General features: G+C 34.5%; 1 long non-coding RNA gene across 17 annotated transcripts; it reads left to right on the forward strand.

Annotated features, from left to right (window-relative positions):
- Positions 1-891: 891 nt before the first annotated feature.
- LOC138130316 (uncharacterized) lies at positions 892-14,563 on the forward strand. 17 transcript variants are annotated; one of them, XR_011159558.1, is made up of 10 exons: positions 892-1,613; positions 1,678-1,881; positions 1,938-4,341; positions 7,396-11,686; positions 11,733-11,865; positions 11,935-12,118; positions 12,169-12,717; positions 12,815-13,360; positions 13,419-14,009; positions 14,292-14,563. It is a non-coding gene; the product is annotated as an uncharacterized lncRNA (long non-coding RNA). The 17 variants fall into 17 exon arrangements; XR_011159559.1 differs by having other exon boundaries at positions 7,396-11,137; positions 11,194-11,686; positions 11,733-12,118; XR_011159554.1 differs by having other exon boundaries at positions 1,938-4,107; positions 4,184-4,341; positions 11,733-12,118.
- Positions 14,564-20,009: the final 5,446 nt, after the last annotated feature.

Consider the following 20,009-nt stretch of genomic DNA (forward strand, 5'->3'; position numbering starts at 1 on the left):
TAAATGAAATATCTACACTTCGTTAAAAGAAATTTTTGATTCTTTTGTAAACTTTGATAAAGCAACAACTGACTAAACTTTAGTTTAAATGATAGTGTCTTGATTGGTCAGATTACTAAAAAAAACTTTAACAGGCATTGTTCATTACATTATTGCAACTTATCAACTGCATTTTATTTGAGTAAATCGCTTGACAATGTATAGTATATTTATCAGTAATAGAAATATTGACTAAAATTATAAATCACCAATAAAGAAACAGATCTTGAAGCACTCCACCCCAGTAATAATTTATGGCAAGGTGTTAAATAAACTCAGACAATATGTAGTTATTTTCATATGAGTAGCGCTGTCAGATCACTTTTGAGGCATGAGACCGAAGTTTGAAGCACGAGGCATCAGCCGAGTGATGCAAAACAAGCCGAATATCTGAAAACTGACAGCGCACGAATATTGAATAACGTTTTTCGTGCTCGTTTAGGCAAAGTCTTAAAAAATATTTTTAATATCTTTTAACCCTATTGAGCTATTTGACAAAGAAAGCAGGTAAGTGGTTTGATTTATGATTTTAGTCAATATTTCTATTACGGATAAATATACTATACTCGCTTTAATCGAAGTGTATAAAATGTAGAAGATCGTACGAATCAAAAAATTCTTCAGTGTAGTCTTGTGCAACCTGTGGCGTAGAATATGAAGAGAATACAAACACATAATGCAAGGATGAATTGAAGAATTTCATCAACAGACCTATCGCACCGACGTAAAAATTACTGTCTCCTAAATTTCCATCAAATTTTGAGATCGTTGGGCACATTCTTCTGTGACTTATCTTGATCATGTAAGTTGGATTAGAATCTAAAGAAAATAAGTACTTATAATTTGATTAATAAATAGACGTCCTGGGCGTTTTAATTTATGCAAGATGCTGAAGACTAATTTGGATGTTCCTGGCGAGGCTTCCCAAACAATTTAAGTTTTGAAATTAATTCGTTGACCTGTTTACGCAAGGTCAGAAGCGGAGGCAAAAACAGGTTGGACAATTCACCGTCAGCGAGTGGCTGACAATTAACAAAATTGCTCTTTCTTAAGTTCCTGTGAAGCACTGGGCAATTTGCATTGCTCAATCTCAACAGTTTGGTAAACGACAATGAACCGAGGAAGCGTGCCGAGTTAATTGGGATGAATCACTGATACCGATAAGCTATGCAAAGAATATCAGGAGCGATCACGCATCCTGCACAAGCTCGACGTAAAATTTGCGCAACATTAAACGGTTCGAATGTAAAGTTCGATTGGTTCGTCCTGACAGAACATGACACGAGTACGTGTCACAAGCGTAACAAGCTCCACTAAGCCCAATGAATTTCTAGGTTACGCAAAATTACATTTATTAATTCACTTAGGTTCTATCCAATGATAGATCAGATACTGGGGGCTTGAGAGTGTCACGCGAAAAACAAGTGAATGCGGATGATAAATGACTGCTGTGTTTTTAACCTTTATCTGGTTTATGATTTTTAGTGTCTATTAATAGATATCACAAAAACAAAACGCCTTAATGGATTGTCACGTATGCGGTTAATAAATGTGCAAATAAACGCTCGGAGAAGGTAAATTGAAACTTTATTATCAGCGAGAGAATACATAGTCTACAATTGAATTATATTAAATTAGTTACAGAGGCTGATTTAAGCTTCACAATAAGAGGTGCCGGACAAACATTTACCTTTGGCATTCACGAGCCTTGAAAAAATCACATTATAGATACTGTATCTTTCTGCCTCCTTTTGTTCCCAATTTCAACACCTTCGTCGACTATATTAGATTCTATTTCAAACTTTACTGACTACTTTGCTACGCTTTGTCGATCATCATCAGGTATGTTGAACCGAAAGTTTCTATAAAATATTATATCATCAAATCTATACAAATAGGCCACGAAGAAAATGTTTGATGTTTAGTACTTTCACAGCTGCAGCTTGGTCGTATAAGTGCCTTATTTTATTTTTATTAATCTATTAATGTTTAAGTGAAAATTAATTTAACGAGAGAAAATTTTAGTACTACGATTTATTATGATGTTGAAAGTCCTCTCACTCCTAAACACTGTGTCAAAAGATTTCGCTCTGCTGGAAGGAAGCACCATTTCAAAAAACTGTTTATAGCTGGTACAATGATTTTGAATTTGAAAGAGTTTTGCTTAGCGTTGATTTCCACAACGACTGAAAAAACGTAGCTTCAATTACAACCACGTTTGAAGATAACCTTAAGAGAATCTTCTACCATTGCCTAGATGTCAAAAAAATTTGCTATTGTTGGGATCCTCAAGTCGAATGGCGCTAAGAAAATTTTTAAAATACAAGGAAGGGAACTTGAAAGCATTATCACCTCGATATACAGGTGTCTCAAAAATGGCGCCCAGTCTCCTAAGGGTCTTAAAGAATAGAAGTCTGGTAAGGTAAATCTCAATACAAAATTTGATCGGACCAAGAGATTTTGTATAACTTGCTCTTAAATATGATGATTTCAAAGAGATGTATCTCCTTCATTACCAAATTTTACAGCTGAATTATAAATTACTTTACAATTTTACTTTTTCCAAGACCCCTTTGGGTAGTGGAACAACACGGAAGTCCTTTTTTTAGAGTAATGAAATGACCTACGAAAATACGCTAAAAGAACAGTGGCAACATTGACCTCAAAGGAGAATTGGTTTAGTTGATTGTGCATATCAACCGATGTTGCTAAATTTGCTTATTTTAAAATGTGTAGGTATAACTTGGAAACTAGCCAAAGGAAAAAAAAATTACAACGAAATTGAACTCAACTCTTCAAATAGTTTAACCCCTCAAGAGATTGGGCGCCATTTTTGAGACAGCCTGTATGTATGTTTTTGAACCTGAATCTAAAAGGCACGATGAGTGTTTCAAATCCTGTTAAAGTTGAGGAATATCATCGAAAATGATAATTGCTTTATTCACAAAATCTGGGCCCATTGCAACAATACAATCTACGTAAGTAAGTACATAAAATGAATACGTAGAGTAAAAAACAACTAAATGTCTGCTAGAAGTGCTTGAAGAATCCATTTTGCGATGTCCTAGAAGTGGTACTGTTTGACATCATGATAACACCTCGTCCCATATTGTTCAAGGAACAAAACTCTTTTTGAGAGATTTCGGAGTAAAAACTTTAGAATATTCTATTATCCTTCCCAGTCCTATCTGCCACCGTGCGATTTCTTTTTGGTTCCCAGATTGAAATATTAAATACGTCCTATTCGATTTCAACTCCCCATGATGTGGTTCAAAGTCTCAAAAAACTTGTTTCGGAAGTGTGGTGGTGGTTCTATAGAATCCGTAATGTATAAAGGGTGTTTTTTTTTATTAATTTGGCGTCGAAGTTGGCGTTGAATAGTCGATTGTAAATGAACCACTTGTTTGAAAAACACTGACTTTTCAAATTGCAGATTAAAAGCATCAAAAATTGAGGTTAGATTTAAACAGCTGATCAGAGTTGTAATCCGGTGGTGCGCTCACAATCGACTCTTCAACGCCAAATTAATTAAAAAAGAAACATCCGTTAGAGTTAAATAGTGATATATTTTGAAAAATAAAAATAAAAACGTTTTTTGTTCGACACTGAGAGAATTTGAGAATTTTCTCCTGTGTGAACGGATTTTGATGAATTTGACAACTTGTCAAAACGAAACGTCAAGCTAATTTTAAAGATTTTCAGCCATTTGGAGCCTTTGGGGGGGCTCGTCGAACAAAAAAACGTTGTATTCAACTCGTTCTTGTGTAATTTGCGCTTGTTTGGCACTCGTGGACCTTTAAAACTCTCGTTTCACTCGAGTTTTAAACTGGCCCACTCATGTCAAAAAAAGCCCAAATTACACACGAACTCGTTAAATAAATAACTATTTTGAGATTGACAATCTGTTTTATCAGATTTCAGAAACTTTCGGTTCAACTTGTAGCACCCAAAATTACTACAATTTGTCTCAGCACTGAGTGCCAGTTTGAAGTTTCTTGTAAATCAACTCAAGGTTGTCGGTCACCTAGGACATGACAATCTACAAGACAATTTAAATTTTATTGTGAAGTATGGCTCCAGATGTGTAATTTTAGCTGATCAGGAAAACTAATCCAGTTTCCCCACTTTCTGTCTTATTTTGCAGTCTTATTAACTCCACTCCGCTGGTTCTTAGCTACCGTTTCAAATAAATTTTTCACCACAAATTTCGCTTTTGCACATCGATTTTTCTAGAAACGTGATGCTTTGTCAGGGTCACCGGGGCATTTGCATATTCCGGATAGAAAATGAAATACGCAACAGGTGAGTCTAAAATCGTTTAGAAGCAGCGTCGTTAAAAAAGAAAATACGATTACGAAATGAGTTTAGCATTTCCTCATTGCTTGACTAATGACACCAGATGAGGAGTAACCGACTTTAAATTGATCGCCTCCAAGTAAAGTGGAGTTATGCGGTCATCTCTTTCTGTTGCAAAACACCAGTTGGTGCAATTACAAAGATTGTTAAGCCGGCCTCTTGTAGTTTAATTAAGGCAATAAGAATCGAGCCAATCCCAGAATAGCATGTGTAAAAAAGCGCTAATCTAGAGTGATAAAACGAAGAAAAAATGAAGAGTTGACTTTTAAAATCAATTTTACAAATGTTCACACAGCTTAGCAATTAACAAGTGTATACCTATTATTATCTTGGCCAAAACGATTAAGTTAATTATGCTTTGGTAACCAGTTGTTGATGATAATGTTAGTCTTCAGAGGTGCGTCATCTCGCCTCTTGTTCAAATACGATTTTCACAACAAATTGTTTCGCACTAGTACGAATTGAACGCCCTTCATCTGATTATATTTTTAGAAAATTGTTTATTGACGTCGATGTTAAGTTCGAAGAAATGCATCGGCGTGTTAATTTTTCATCAATATTTAAAGTCGACAATTCATTAGCATTATTTAGCACCGCACAAACATAAAAATGTTTCCTTAACATCTTCATCTCTAGTAGTCGTTGACGCGGAAAATGTTTGAGCTTTTAATATTGACCGGCGTATAGGAGGCATTGTTTCTCGGTTTGAATAACAGAAAGAAAAAACATTCCTATTTACATACTTGCTTAGAGATTAATTCTTAATGATACTGTTTCCAGACTGGTTTGTGACAAATACCTACACCGATTTCTAAAAATATGTAGAAGACATAATTCATTTGTGGAGTGGAAGGCAATATTAGGTCCACACTGTTTTGAACCGATAATTTGGATATTTTTGTTGGTATATATGCGTAAATTTTAAAAATACGCGCTAAAAATAGAAAATCTGTATTTCCAGAAACTATTCAATTCAAGTGATGACAAATTAAATAAAAAATCATTGTTTTGCTTGAAGTCTGTTTGCACAAAATATTTTGGTCATTGTTTGCGTGCACTTGACTAAAAGCTTTGTTAATGGGACAAACACTCTGTATTTGCTTTTTTTCAGCAGTGCCATCATGTATACCTACCAATCGGTCACGGAAGGTTTCGTGTTATCATATCGTAACAGCAAGGTCTTACAAACGTCAGCACAGTGTGCTAATGACGTTGGGCTGGTACGAATTCTTTGTCCCCTATGCATTGTTAAATATTTATCATAAATTATTGTACATATCCAAGACCAAATGTTGATAAAAATGACAACAATGAAGCTTAAGTATTATCATCAACTGTTGCTCAATTTATTTTGTAAAATCGAAACTGGATCAAACGATTTTTTTCTCACGTAATCATGGGGAAATGTTTTTATGTGAGTTTTCGAACAGACTGACCCAATTCTCGGTTATCAAATGAACAAGAGTGTCACATATTTCTCTTAGCGTTTCAGGCTTTTACAAACCTGGCATTGATGAGTTGTTTGCCACATTATCACTCATAATGAAACGCAAAATATCTTCTTTGTGTTCGAACGGTGTGACCATGTACGCCTTCTTTAAAATTTTTAACAGGAAATACCTAATCTAGATGTGACTCAGATCATCTCGTACCCGAAAATATCGAATTAAACTGTTCTGTTGTAACGAGGACGCGAGGCTGCATCAAAATTGATTCACCTTTATGGGTAGGTGGTTTATTATTTACATTTATACATACAGGGTCTCCCAGAACTGGCGGACCGAAATAATACGGTGAATTCATCATCTTCTGGGAATAATAGGAAAAATGTTCAAAAAAATCTATCTTAAATAGTGATTAGGAAAGAAGCAATTTAAACTGACCAATGCTGTTGTTGATGTTAAGTTACCTATTCATTAGTTTTCCTGCTTTATTTGTAACTATGGATACATTTCAAATGATGCATATGCATTGTTGGGTATCCGCATTGTTTATGCAATGACGGACGTTTTTAGGTTATAGTATTTTTCAGGTTATAGTATTTCTACTAGGATGTTCCCTATTGGGAAAACGAACTGCGTACTCCTGAGGAGCAACTGTGGCACTCTCATCACACTGTCCATATAAGACAAGCATATCAAAATATTCTGAAGCGGTAAACATTACGCGTTTTTAATGACTTGTCAGAATTGTCAGAAATAATTTATTATGACATAATATTCAATTATAATGTCTTTGCAACAATCAAATTTGTTTCGATAGTTACCAATATAATTTTTTAAGGTAATTTTATATCTACACGCGATTGGTCAATTAAAAACGTTCTTATTTTAAAATCCAATGAGGATGGATTTTTTAAAATATTTTTCCTATTATTTCCAGAAGATAATGATTTCACCGTGTTATTTTGGTCCGCCAGTTCTGGAAGACCCTGTATAAAACTGCGGTTCTTAATATGCTGTGGTCCGTGGACCTTTGGTGGCAGCGATGTTCTCACAGTTAATTCAGAAAGGGTGAATGTATAAAATGAAAAACGAAATCTAACTAAATATTTTACGGTTTATGGGATTTTAAATATTGGTGCCCCCTCTCACTTAACCTAAGTGAACGTGAGTAGACTGCAGTCCTTGGTAGGTTTGGGCGGCCCTGAACGTTTACCTAATGTATTTTATCCACAACCCATATGTTATGAACTATGAAGTTATAATTAAAGTGCGTCTATCGATATTTTAAAACGACCTTTTGCTTCCTTCAGTGGTTTATTGCCGGCTAACAAAGATTGTCGTAAAAGTAGTGAGTAACCGATCCTCAATAATCCGCAGGTATCATCGAGAGTTTTTGTTACAGGGTAGGTAAATAATCCCCTAGTAATGAGACCATCATAAACGACCCAAAATGTTAACTAGTGTTTAAAAAGTCGTTTCAAAATATCGATAGACGCACTTTATTATATACTCATTTCAGCTGTATTATGGGCCTCACCAGTGGTGTTTTATACAGGTGTCCCAGAACTCGCTCCCCAGAGAAAACTGACCAATGCCGAGGAAAATCTAAATTCCAAGAATGCAAACGAAGAAAAATTAATGCCTTGCACAACATAGTTGTGAGACGTCTAAGATCCACCAATTCCAGAAAGGGAACTCCAGGTGTTAATGTGAATAGAATCTGTTGCTAAGCGACTAAGAATGACATTTCTGTCAAAGTGTCAACATCAACATATTAGGTTAAGGCAGATGTCATTCAAGATGTCACATTCGCTATCGATCACATAAATCTGTTTTTATTTTTTTAAATAAAACAACAAATGGTGGTTCTGAAAACAACCTTGTTTATTCTAGTGCACGTAAAAAACAGGAGAAAAGGTATAACACAAGCCAAAAGGGATTAGGAAACGAAAAATAAATGCAATCAGAGGAAGTGCTCAAAGTGGCCACCATTTATTTGCAAGCATACCCGTGCCAGTCGCAAAAGACACAGTTTAAAATTCGTAACCATTTCAGGAGTACCTAATTGTGGCAAAAGCTTCCTGAACGCGACCCCTGAGTTGTTCTTCTGTAGCAATCGGGCTCCTATTTTTTAACGTAGCCCCAAAGAAAGAAATCCAAAGGATTTCAATCGGGGGACCGCGCACGCCAGTGTCGTGGACCGCCACAACCTATCCATCAATGAGGATACTGTTGATCCAAAATTTCTCGAACTTGTCGACTGAAGTGTGGTGGTGCGCCGTCGTGTTGAAATCAGCCGTTAGCACAAAAAAGAAGTTATTCAAATAAATTGGAAAGTTCTGCGTTCAAAAATTCTACGTAAATGTCTCCTGCTAACCGTGCAGGAAATTCAAAAGGTTCTACCTAAAGAGGGAAGTTAGCCGACTTTGTAAATTAATTTCTAGTGAAGACATACCACACGATTCCCTAATAGACCAGCTCACAAATTTATATTAAATCGTTCCTGAAATGCTCTTGATAATAAATAATAACGTGGGTTATGTACTATGGCGTGCATGGAATTTCGGGCAGCAATTTACATGTCATTTAAAAAAAAAACAATGTAGTCTAAGCTTTATTGTTATAAATGTCATAATAATTCATTTTGACGGAACTTCAAAATAAACTGACGCAATTATGCACAATTATTTTACATTTTAGTTATTGATTTCCAAAGTTTAATAAAAAAGACGGTTTAGTTCTCAGAAAATCACATCTAAGCACTTGCAGCTTTTCAGAATTGATGAATGCAATTTGCAAAATGATATAAGACAATAGTTGATATTAAAATGAGGTTATTAATACGTCTAGCAGCTAAAGCCTATTTCACATTTTATATCAGTCAAATTTCAAGTCTGCCCGAATTTCCGTGCTCCCAATAGTATAGCTGAATTCAGAAAAAACGGCAAATGAAATTTTTCCTAATGTAAATTTGGTTTTAAATATTTGCCAATCAGTTGTCTACTTGACAGTACCTGTCAAATAATCTTTTAAAATGTCATTGAATTATTTAGTTATAAACTGACATACCTACCGTCAAATAATTCTAACCGATTTCTAAAAGCCATTTTCAAACCAAGACAAAAGTGAAAAAAAAAACGTGTTATTTTTTTTTACATTTCCCGATTTTTTTTAATTCAGCTGTATAGTTGACTCAAGTTGCAACAACATTTTTTCAATATTTTTAAACCAAATAAAGGCACAAAGGGAGGACCAGAAAATCAGAGTTTGGATTGAATATTTTCCATATAAGTACAGTTTTAAAGTAATTTCAAATGACTAATACCATAAAAGTGCTGTTGCAAATGCAAAATGGTTTTTTGCAACTTGAGTCAACTTTATGTTACAACCCACGGTGCTAATGGCAACGTAGGTTATAACAACAGGTAGTTATAGCCCAGTTTACTTAATTAAAACTAACTAGTAAAACACGATATTACTATTGAATACCTATTGGATAAAAAGAATTTATTAGAGGTTATGCCCGTTTCACATTAGAGCACTTTCCGTTGCGTCAAAAAATGACCTTGACGACCAAAATTTATTGCTCGCGACAATACGTCAAAACTGCCAGCCAAATTTGAAATTTTTCAGTGGTTCCCAAACAAATTGATTCCTTTGATTCTCTTGTAAACCACTAACATTTGTACGTATAAGGCAAGTTGGGTTATTTTGCTTTCTTTTAACACGTACTATTTCAGGTTAAAATATCTGCACAACTTTCAAAATCAGACTGTATAAATCTCGGTCCAGTTTTGCGACAGGACATTTGCAGTTATGGCTGTTAGACCCTTTTTTACTCTCCAGCCGTTAAACTCGGCAAATTCTTTTTTGCAGGCATTCTTAGACTTTACTAGCAATAGATGCAAAATCGTTTTTTCGGTGATTTCTGTTGGAGTACCTATACTCATTTTCTTCTATTTCACACGATTCGATAAACAATAAAGAAGCAACCCGTCATAGCAACCATTTCATTATCTGCCGTGTTTTGGGGAACCAGCGGAAGTAATGTCAAACGTCATGACCCATTTTTGGAGGCAGTGCGCAGTGTATACCTGCTACGTTTATTCAGGGGGTGCTTTGGCAAAGTTTGAAATCTCTATACCAGTTCTTAACTATTTAGTACAGATTCTTTTGGATTTTTTGAGGCCCAAAACCATTTTTCCAAGCAATCTTAGCTCCATTTTATCCACATACAAAAGCTTATTGAACAACTTAGCGGTGAATTCTTATATGGAAAAAGTGGTAACAACCAAATTGCTATGTTCTGTCACTAAGTAATTATTTGGCGATAAACAGTGTTTTATTCGTGTAACAACATCTTCTTCATCAGGCACAGTCAATGATAAAGTACCCTCGTAAATCAAATAAAACGTAAAAACAATTTTGATTTAATCTTGTTTTATTTTTGTTTTATATCTTAAAAATAGTGAAATCATTTTTCTTGCAAAGTAGATTCTGTTGCACTGACATAGGATGAAAAATATTTATCTACAAAGAGAATTGTTAAATTTGGTCAGCTAGCTCATGTGTTGTAACATCACAAACAGTGGTTTTATTAGTTAGTAGATTATTTTTTTAACATTTTATTTTCTTGTCGAAAGGGGTAAGCAAAAATATACCATTTTAACATTTCGCAACAAAACAAGTAACATTTAGTGTGCTCCAAGTTCCACAACAATACAATATAAATTCCCCTTCAAGGCCTTGTTTGTTAAACACCATCACCTATAATACGGACATCCTATTGTTGTCCGCATTGTTTGTCTTGCGCGTCTGAAACAACTTTAAATAAACCGCGACGGTTGTGATAAGAGCGACGATTTCGATTAAATCCGACGAGACTATAAAAACGTGAACATTTCACTAAGTCTGTCGAAAATTGGTTTAATTTGCGGCCGGCAACGAAGTGCATGTTTGCAGCACGTGATTCAATTGTGCGAGTTAATAATAAACATTAAAATTTGAAGTTCCGCTAAAATTAGAACGATAGCTGTGTCGGAGGGGAATTTCGAAAAAAATCACTGATCCGGCGATGTTGACGCACGTTTTCACGCTTTCACCGAGTGCTTCTTTGCGGCCATTTACTGGAAGATGTAACGGATAAAAGGAAGAAATGTGGCCGTGCTGACGTTAATACGACGATTCTCACGCCCATCTGTCATGCTCAAAGGAACTAATTAATAATAATAAAGAGGCAAATAAAAACACCGTTTCATTGAACTTTTCTTTGTATTTGCCCACAGGATGTCTCCGAGGTATCGACGACGAATGGCGAGTGAAAGCCATTGTCTAAAGCAATAATAAATTTCAGTACATTTCCGTGGGTACAAATTGCTTTCAAATTACACTCTCACTCACTTGTTACTGTGAGTAGTATTTAAATTCACAAACACGACGTTGAAGGATTGAAAGTCTTCCTACTCACGTTGCTGTTCAAATTGTTTAACTGAAGAGTGGGGAACGACATTTTGATTTTGAAATTACAAATCACCTGAAAAGAGAAGAAGAAGTAGTTCCTCGAAGTTGCATTTCTAATTTTTAGAAACGAGAAAAATTGTTGTTGGCCTTTAAAATAACATTTTACTAAATTACGGTACTTTCTCTCTCTCTCAAAAATAGTATCGCCGCAAGGGCTTTATTCAGCTTTACTGTTTTAAAAGTAAAAATTTGAATTCTGTTTATCGGGTGTAGAAATCTAAATGGCCGCAAAATGCAAAACATTGCAATTACATTGAAAAATGGTCATTTGTGTGACAAAGGAGGAAAATGTATCATTTCAATCGAAGGAGCAAATGACTCCAGAGGTATACGAGTAATTTTTTCTACATATTACCATTTTTTATTTTCTAGAAAAAACTTGAAATGCATCAGAGTAAGCACACTTGCCGTTATCAAACTTTAGTTTTATTAACAGCTTATTTTTTTCTTGTGCTTGTGTTTCGTTTTGACGAGGAGAATGGACTCCGGTAATGATCCTGAGGAGGTAATTATTTCCCAATATATTCTCGAAGATGCTGAAGTGGCACAACTGGATTTATTACCAAAAATTTAGGGAGAAGTATGATATATGGAATGTGATTTATTCAAAAAATGGATGACGGAAAGACATGCCAAAAAGTTACGATTAATAAATAAATTGCGATTAAGAACCTACGTTTGGCAACCTAAACCGCGAAAGGAGGAAATGTCAAAAATATTGATAAACAGTATCTAATCATTAATACAGCACTGTAAAAGTTAGTCTTGTGCATAATAACCTGTAGGTTTCTATATATTTTTTTTTAAGATGGTGTACAGCAGTGTAGAGAAAGTCTTATTGGTGTATAACATTTGTGAAACCGTATTCGTGTTAATTCTGCTTATAACTTTGGTTTATCTTTTATTAAGTAAAAAGGGTTGCAAGTTCTTAAGGTGTTGTAGGGTGAGGAAGTGCTTGACCAAAACAGTCAGCAACGAAGAAAAGAACCAGTGTAACGAACTTTATGCCACTTTATCAAAAGTAATGGCACATGTATACGAGGGCGTCACTGGTCTACCAAACAAAGAAGAGATGGAGCAAATTTTTTTTACCGAGTTAATACAGACAGTCAACGAAACCGGTAACCACTTATATAAAGAAATCGACCACGCTGTTCCCAACGTTGATTATCATCACTATGAAATTCTTCAGGAAAAAAGAAATTCATGGGGATCGCGTAGTCACTTGAAATTCTTAGACGAGAAAAGGCCTTCATCTAAAGACAAAAACACAAACACATCTGGTTATTTGGAAGCTAAATGTTTTATCTCTAAGGAGAATTGTCCAGAAAATTTAAAAAAATTGTGCAACCTTCATGTAAGCGTTTTTAAATGCTTTTTACGATACGTATATTTAAAGCATATAAAATTAGAATTTTTAGTACCTACCTATTAATCACGAATACTTTTTCCAGGCACGACAGCGATATATGAATGTTGCCAATTCTACCGGAAATGAAGAAGATTAAAGATGTACTTGTTGAAGAAATAATTACAAAATAGTAAACAAGTAAAAATACACTGAAGACATATTTTTTCATGTGTATTGAATGTTAAGAACAGACACGATAGGTAAAAGACTCTCACATAAAAAAAATATTTTAACAAATGTAAAACAGCTTTGCACATAATAAATATCATAGATGCAGTAAAAAATAATGACATCAGTTATTATTATTATTATTACCAAATTTACCATAGCTCCTTGTCAAGAAGAGCTTAAAAGAATTGGGTCCCAAACTAAAATAAGAACCAAGAAAAAAGAGCTAGCGGATGTACAATTTGCTATACAGGGAAGTTATATTGAATGTAACTTCCTTGTAAAGTTATACTGAATATAACTTTCTTGGCGAAGTTGAATTATATTGGTGTGAAACGAGACTGTTGATAAACTATATCTAATCGTTAAAAAAATGTTTATACAGTCACAGTCGTTGTGGTAGTATATTGTTGAGTGAAAGGTGCGTCCAAAATGCTATCAAATAATTTTCAGATTTCTTATTTATTCTTGTTTTGCAGATGATGTGCGACAATGTTAAATTAGGACTCTTAGCATATTGTTCCTTTGGAACCATGTTCACACTATGTCTCTTTATAATTTTCATATATTTGTGCTTACTTTCAACAAGTCGCAAGTTGCTCAATTGTAAGGTGGGGAAACATCGAAGAAAAAGAGGTAGTAAAGAGGAATCTGCTACGTATGAGGAACTTTACACCATCCTCTCCCAGGCAATGGCGGAAGCATACGACAGTGTAACTGGTTATTCCAACAAAGAGGTTATGAAGCAAGCATTTTTCACTAAGTTATCAGAGAAAACCGACGAAGATGGTGACCATTTGTATGAAGAAGTTGTATACGCTGCTGGCATATCCAATGGTTACGAAGAAATTTCAACTGAGAATATCTACGAGTACGCCACAATTGACGACAAGGCAAGAATTTCGAAAATAAAACATTCGTGGGGATCACGTGACCACTTGAGGTTTTTAAATGAAAAAAAGAGTTCATCTGATGATGAGTATGAAAGGAAGTTTAATTATTTAGAAGCAAAATGTTTTTATCCTGCGAGTGGGTGTCCCAAAAATTTGATTAAATTGTGCAGCGGTCATGTAAGCATTTTAAATTTGTTCTTTTAATACATTTAACCCTGCTGTGTTGTTGGGATCAACATTACCTCCAAACGATGTAGATATTTATTGAAAATAAAACAACAAAAAAGACAGACATGGACTCATTACACCGAAATTTATTTTAATAATTACGCTATTTTAAAATAATTCCACTTCCACAGCAGGGTTAAGAATTTCGATGTTGTTTATGTTGCGAAATCTGTATTACAAAATGATAAGAATTTGTCAGTAATTTGCTGCTAATATAAATACTTTTTACAGGCACGCAGAGTGTAGTCGAATATTGTCAATTCCACTGGAAAGTATTTTTTGTGTCTACCAAGAATGTTTAAACAAAATTATTATTTATTAAAAATAAATAAAAATCTAAATTATTAAGTCGATCGTCCTGATCATCTTCTAGATATCATATTCGACCGGAACATCCAAAGGGAGTGCAAGAAAGTTGTTACAGCTACGAAAAGATCTTAAATAAATCAAAAGTCTTCTGACAAAAAATTAATGTTGAATATCAATAAATTCAGTACAGAGGGTATCGGGTGTTTTTTTTAAATTACACCTCAAATTGGGGTTGAAGAGTCGATTGTGAACGCACTATACGGATTACGGATCACGGATCAGCTGTTTATAGCTATTAATATAACGAGAATATTATAGGATTTATAATATGCGAGGACGTTGCCAGGTGACGAGGCGATTAGCCGAGTCACCTGCAGAACGTCCGAGCGTTGTTTAAATCCCATAATATTCGAGTTATATTTCAAGCTTTATCGTATCATTGTATCTAACGTATTATGAGCGCGTAACTAATGTATTATCATGAGTAACTAACCTATTATAAGTAACTAAGAAAGCTGAGTTATTCGAATATTATAGACTTCATAATCATCAATAAATGTGTAACATAAAGTGATCATAATCACATAATCGTTAATGTAACGATAAAATCTTTAAATCTACGTTTTTACATGAGTGGTGCGTTCACAGTTGATTCTTCAACGCCTACTTTGAGGTGAAATTTTAAAAAACACCAGATATACATATTACTATAACTGTAACTGAACAAGAAATTGGTAACTGACAAATTAAAATGTATTGCAGATTAAAAAAGTGGTGTTTGAAAGAAAGGAAGTTTTCGTGATTTCAATATGGCGCGTTCAAATAAAATCCTGGGCTGGGAAGGCGTTGGAAACCGTCAATTGTTGTGCTTTTTAAAGCGTAGATTAATTTCAGCATGTTGACAACTAACCTAAAATTTAGAGCCAAGAAATCTTCTTTTTCTTCCTTTGCAATGTTTTACATTAAAAATGGAATCACTAATCTAAGGGCACCCTTTGCTGAAAACAAACATGTTCAATTATATTCCGATTAAACATAAACAAATGCCATTCTTGTCAAACGGCGGGAAATTCAAACTTAACACTGTTCTAAACGGTTTGATTTGTCCAACGCCTATTCAGCCCAGGATTTTATTTGAACGCGCTTATAATCTTGATAAACACCCAATTTAGTGATTCAGACGGTTTTAGGACAAAATTATGAAAACACCTCAGAAGTAAATATAAAGTATATCAATGCCTGTTGACACCATTTGGTTATCAGCAGTCTCAAAGTAAAATCCAAAGTGATCAAAAAGAAAACAAATCAAAGCACGCGTTGTAAATTATCGGTCATGTCGTAGCGAAATCCTTATGCAAATAAGCATTCAATGCATGGGCGTAGACAATTTGTGGTCTCAAACGCGACTTTATAATAAATCATACCTACCTCATGAATTTTAGACATTGGATTTATAATAATGCATTTTATTATTATTATCTGATAATGGAGAAAATTTATAAAATAAAGAAGAGCAACATTTTACATTTGTAATGTAAGAATGGATAATTTGCCAGCTTTATTGCCAAACGCGACGCCACTGGTAAGCAGATTTTTCGCTGCAATATCAAAGAAACGTCAACAGTGTGCTGTTGTCAACCTAGAAAACAACTTTTATCTACTTTGCGTTACTAATGGGGTCATTATTATATCGAAAACAGTTTAATAATGGAACAGTTTAATAATGGGTCGTATTATTAAACTGTTTTTGTTAACTTTTAGCTTTGTTTCATTGGCAAGATCAGCCGTTTCACGTCAAGCGACAAGGTTAAGTGAGAAGGTACGAAGTAAATTTATGACAGATTATTTTCAAATTTAAATACAAATCGTCAATTAGCACTACTTTGAAGTATGTACACATAAAAACTACGGACAGTAGAAGTAAATAATTATATAGATGGTTTTTACATCTAATGGCTATCACGATCCAAAGACTTTTTGATCATACGATAGATAAAATAGTATACATTACACATAGTATACATACATTAGGTACACTCGTTTAATACTCGTAAGACGTATTATCTCACTCAATCCATTAAAGCACTCCTCGCTATGCTCGTCGTACTTTAAACACATTCGTGTGATAATAAACCATCTTATTAAACGCGTATAATAATATACTATTATATTTCGGCAAAGTTTATAGACGTTTATTGTAATTATTGTAAGCAACAATTATGCCAGAATAAGTGGAAAAATGATTACCATTGAAGAGAGAATTGTTATAGGGTTCGTTGAAATTATTGGGTAAAGTAGTGATTGATTCTAAAATTAAATTATTTCACAAGAACTGAGGGTATACACATTAGAAATATTACTCCACAAACAAACTAAGCAAAAGTAGCTCCATTTTGGCATGAGTTTCTATAACAAATTATCAAATATGTAATAGAACACAAATTTATCATCCTACCTATAAAAGGAATGACTTAATCGGTATACAAATTAGTGACGTCTAAATTACAAGTTTTTATTCATTTTAACGTATTTGTTGTTTGCTTCAACACCCGTTCTGTATAATTTTTATATTAAAGAACTAATAAAGATTAAACTTAGACACGTAATTATTTGATATCAATTTTTCTACCATTTGCTGCTAGTTTCGCAAAAAGTGTCAAAACTTCATTTTTGTTATCGACCTACCTTTTTACAAGAAACTAGTTTTTTGACATTTACAGTATTATAACACCTTAAGCCCCCAATGCATTTTTCACACACTCATTCTCTCTAAAATACAAACAAATCAGTTCTGACAGTTACTCCATCACTTGGCGCAGTTTCTTGTGTCCGTTGGATCACCTTTCTGTCTTGGAAATTACCGGAAAAAATTGGAGAGCGCAGTTGTGCGAAATTTTATTTTTGATTTCCGAGAATCGCACGAATTCGCTCGTAGTATTCAGAGTAAATTTTAGATTCAGCAGATCGGATCGCTTTGTAATCGACCTTTGACCGAAGCCCCGGGATAATTTGGTCGCCGTTTAGGTTTTCATCTGTTTGTTTAATTGCGTGCTGCGTCCAAACCGCCTTCGCGAATCCTTAGTTCGGCGCTACGGAGGCGTCTTATCCTTGCGGCATGCGTCATTCGCATCGAACTTTGCTCGTCTTCACGCTGCGAAAGCGTGCTCGCCTGACGTCATCAAAGCTGCACGTCACGTCACCAGGTTAGAGGCCTGTCGTTGACATAGGAAATGCATTTTCTTTTGTCGAGCGGCTGGGAAACGCGACCTTGCGGAAAAATCTGAAAAGATCTTGATCTTTTATAAATAAACCTGCGCCACAGATGGAAAGCGATGATGTGGCCCGAATCCGTACAGTAAACAGGCGTTCCTAGCGCTATTTTTAATCGTCGGATGAAATCTAGCAGAAAATAATTTATGCCGTGATCCAAAGTACAAAACGTTTATTTCTGCGAGCGAAAGGAGTACCCAAAACAAAAAATAGACGAGTTAAGTAATCGATTAACTGTACAGAGTGTGGTAATTGATTGAGTATATAATTTTGGTTGAAGTGGCTTTTTTCGCGCGACCTCAAAATATGGAGCACCCAGTTCGTCTAAATGTTATTATGGAAAGTTTCGACGCCAACACCCATAAAAGAAAAGAAAATAAAAGATGTAATATCGTAAAGTTATTACATCAGTGAAATCTTGAGCATAATAGGTGTGTAGTAGCAGTGCAACTAGTGGCATTTACGCGCGTATCAAGGAGGAGTGGTCGCGATGACCCTTTTTATCAAGGGCAAGCACACCCTCTAGTAACTCTACTACAGTTTTTACACAGTTTCCTTTTTAAATGGAGAAATATGTTAATTTGAGGTCGTCAACATCGATACTGATTTGCATTCCAGTGACCCGCTAGGATGGGTTGGTTTCACCCAAATTTTTGCACCAAGCAACAAGGTTTTTTTTTACTAGGTTTTACCACGGATGACTATATTCACATTGTGTTCTGAAGATACCATCATGTGGTTTCAACCTTACGCATTTTTTAATCTACTCCAGTTTAATCATTAACATTGGCTAGATAACTCTCAAACTTGAACTGTCAACAGTGTATTTACAAGCCTATTTCAGGCTTCATTAAATTTGCAAATACAATCAACATAGAATAAAAAAGTATTGAAAAAACAGTTTTCCCCTCGACCGTCAATAATTTGTTAATAACGATAAACAAATAAACTGGTTGCAATTGTTTCACTGGATTTTTTTAAATTAAATTTACCTACGTAAATCCACTTCATAAATCTACGATTTTAAAGAAAAAAAATCACATCTAAGACTACAATTATTGCATCATATGATTAAAAAACATGTCATCAAACTTACCTATGAAAAACAAGTCACTGTCTTAGCTAAATTCTTATTTGAAATGTCATTAGGTATTGTCATCTAGCACGCAGGCGTCTGGTCAAAATTTAAATAATTTTGACGGAATATAAATTAACATTTACATAAAAATTGCATGAATCTTGGTACGACGTGAGTTTTGTTTTTCAGAGTAACTTTGACGACACTCGTTTTAATCACATGGTACATTTTATTAGAGTAAAGAAATAACAAAAAGTCATCGTCAGTAACTGTCTTGTACTATGCCAGCGAATAAATTTCGGACATCAATTTCATGTCATTGTCATTAGTTGTAAAACACCCTTTACATATTAATAACCCTATTTTCCACAGTTGTCACTTTGACACAATTCACATGTTCAGATTCAGTTACTCTGACGTTACTTTGAAGTATTGAGAAAATAATTTTAATATGTCAGAAATTATGACAATAAAGCCTAGACTACATTTCATTTTTCCAAAAGATAGCAAATTTGGGATCCGAAATTTATTCGCTGGATTAGTACTACAATTCTAGAAATTGTTCTAAAAATACTTACATGTACAGTAAAAGCGCCCATGAGCGGACACCGTCGGTCTCTAAAGTAAACACTTTTAATGTAGATGTAGAAAATTATAACAAAAAAATATGTAGAAAATTATAACAAAAAAATATGTAAAATAAACAGGCGTCCCAAAAAAAAGTCGAGGCCATAACTCCCTTATTTATCGGAAGATTTTAATAGTATATTACACACCAAGGTGGAGAAGTTCATGATTATATCCAGAGCGCCAAGATTAGATCCCGACGCTCGCCGAGGGATGTAAGGCGCGGACTTCTCCACCGTGGTTTATATACTATTTTTTTCACTACTAGATACGTTAAAACCCTTTCTGATAATAGTTATTAATTAAATTATTTTGTCTGATGCGACGATCGGAGTTCTCATTTTCCAACGGTTGCTATGAAAATCGTCTACAATGAAATCAACGAAAATCTTTCGTTACTAAGTGACGGCTGTTCATTATTGACCTTGGTTAATAATAAAAAATTATTAACCTTGGGAGAGAAATTCTACTTCTGGGGTCGGTTCGAGAGTCAATAATGACGCCTTCTGAGACTAGTAGTGAAAAAACCAAATTAAACGGTTGTGAATAGGCTATAAATTGCCTTAATAAAATCACGTTTAGCCCCAAGGGCTTCAAGGCTGAACTGTCAAAAAAAAAATTCAAACTCGAACACATACTTTTAATTTTAGTAATTCTGATAGAAA

This window comes from Tenebrio molitor, chromosome 5 (genome assembly GCF_963966145.1).
Source record: "Tenebrio molitor chromosome 5, icTenMoli1.1, whole genome shotgun sequence".
Taxonomy (NCBI): Eukaryota; Metazoa; Arthropoda; class Insecta; order Coleoptera; family Tenebrionidae; genus Tenebrio; species Tenebrio molitor.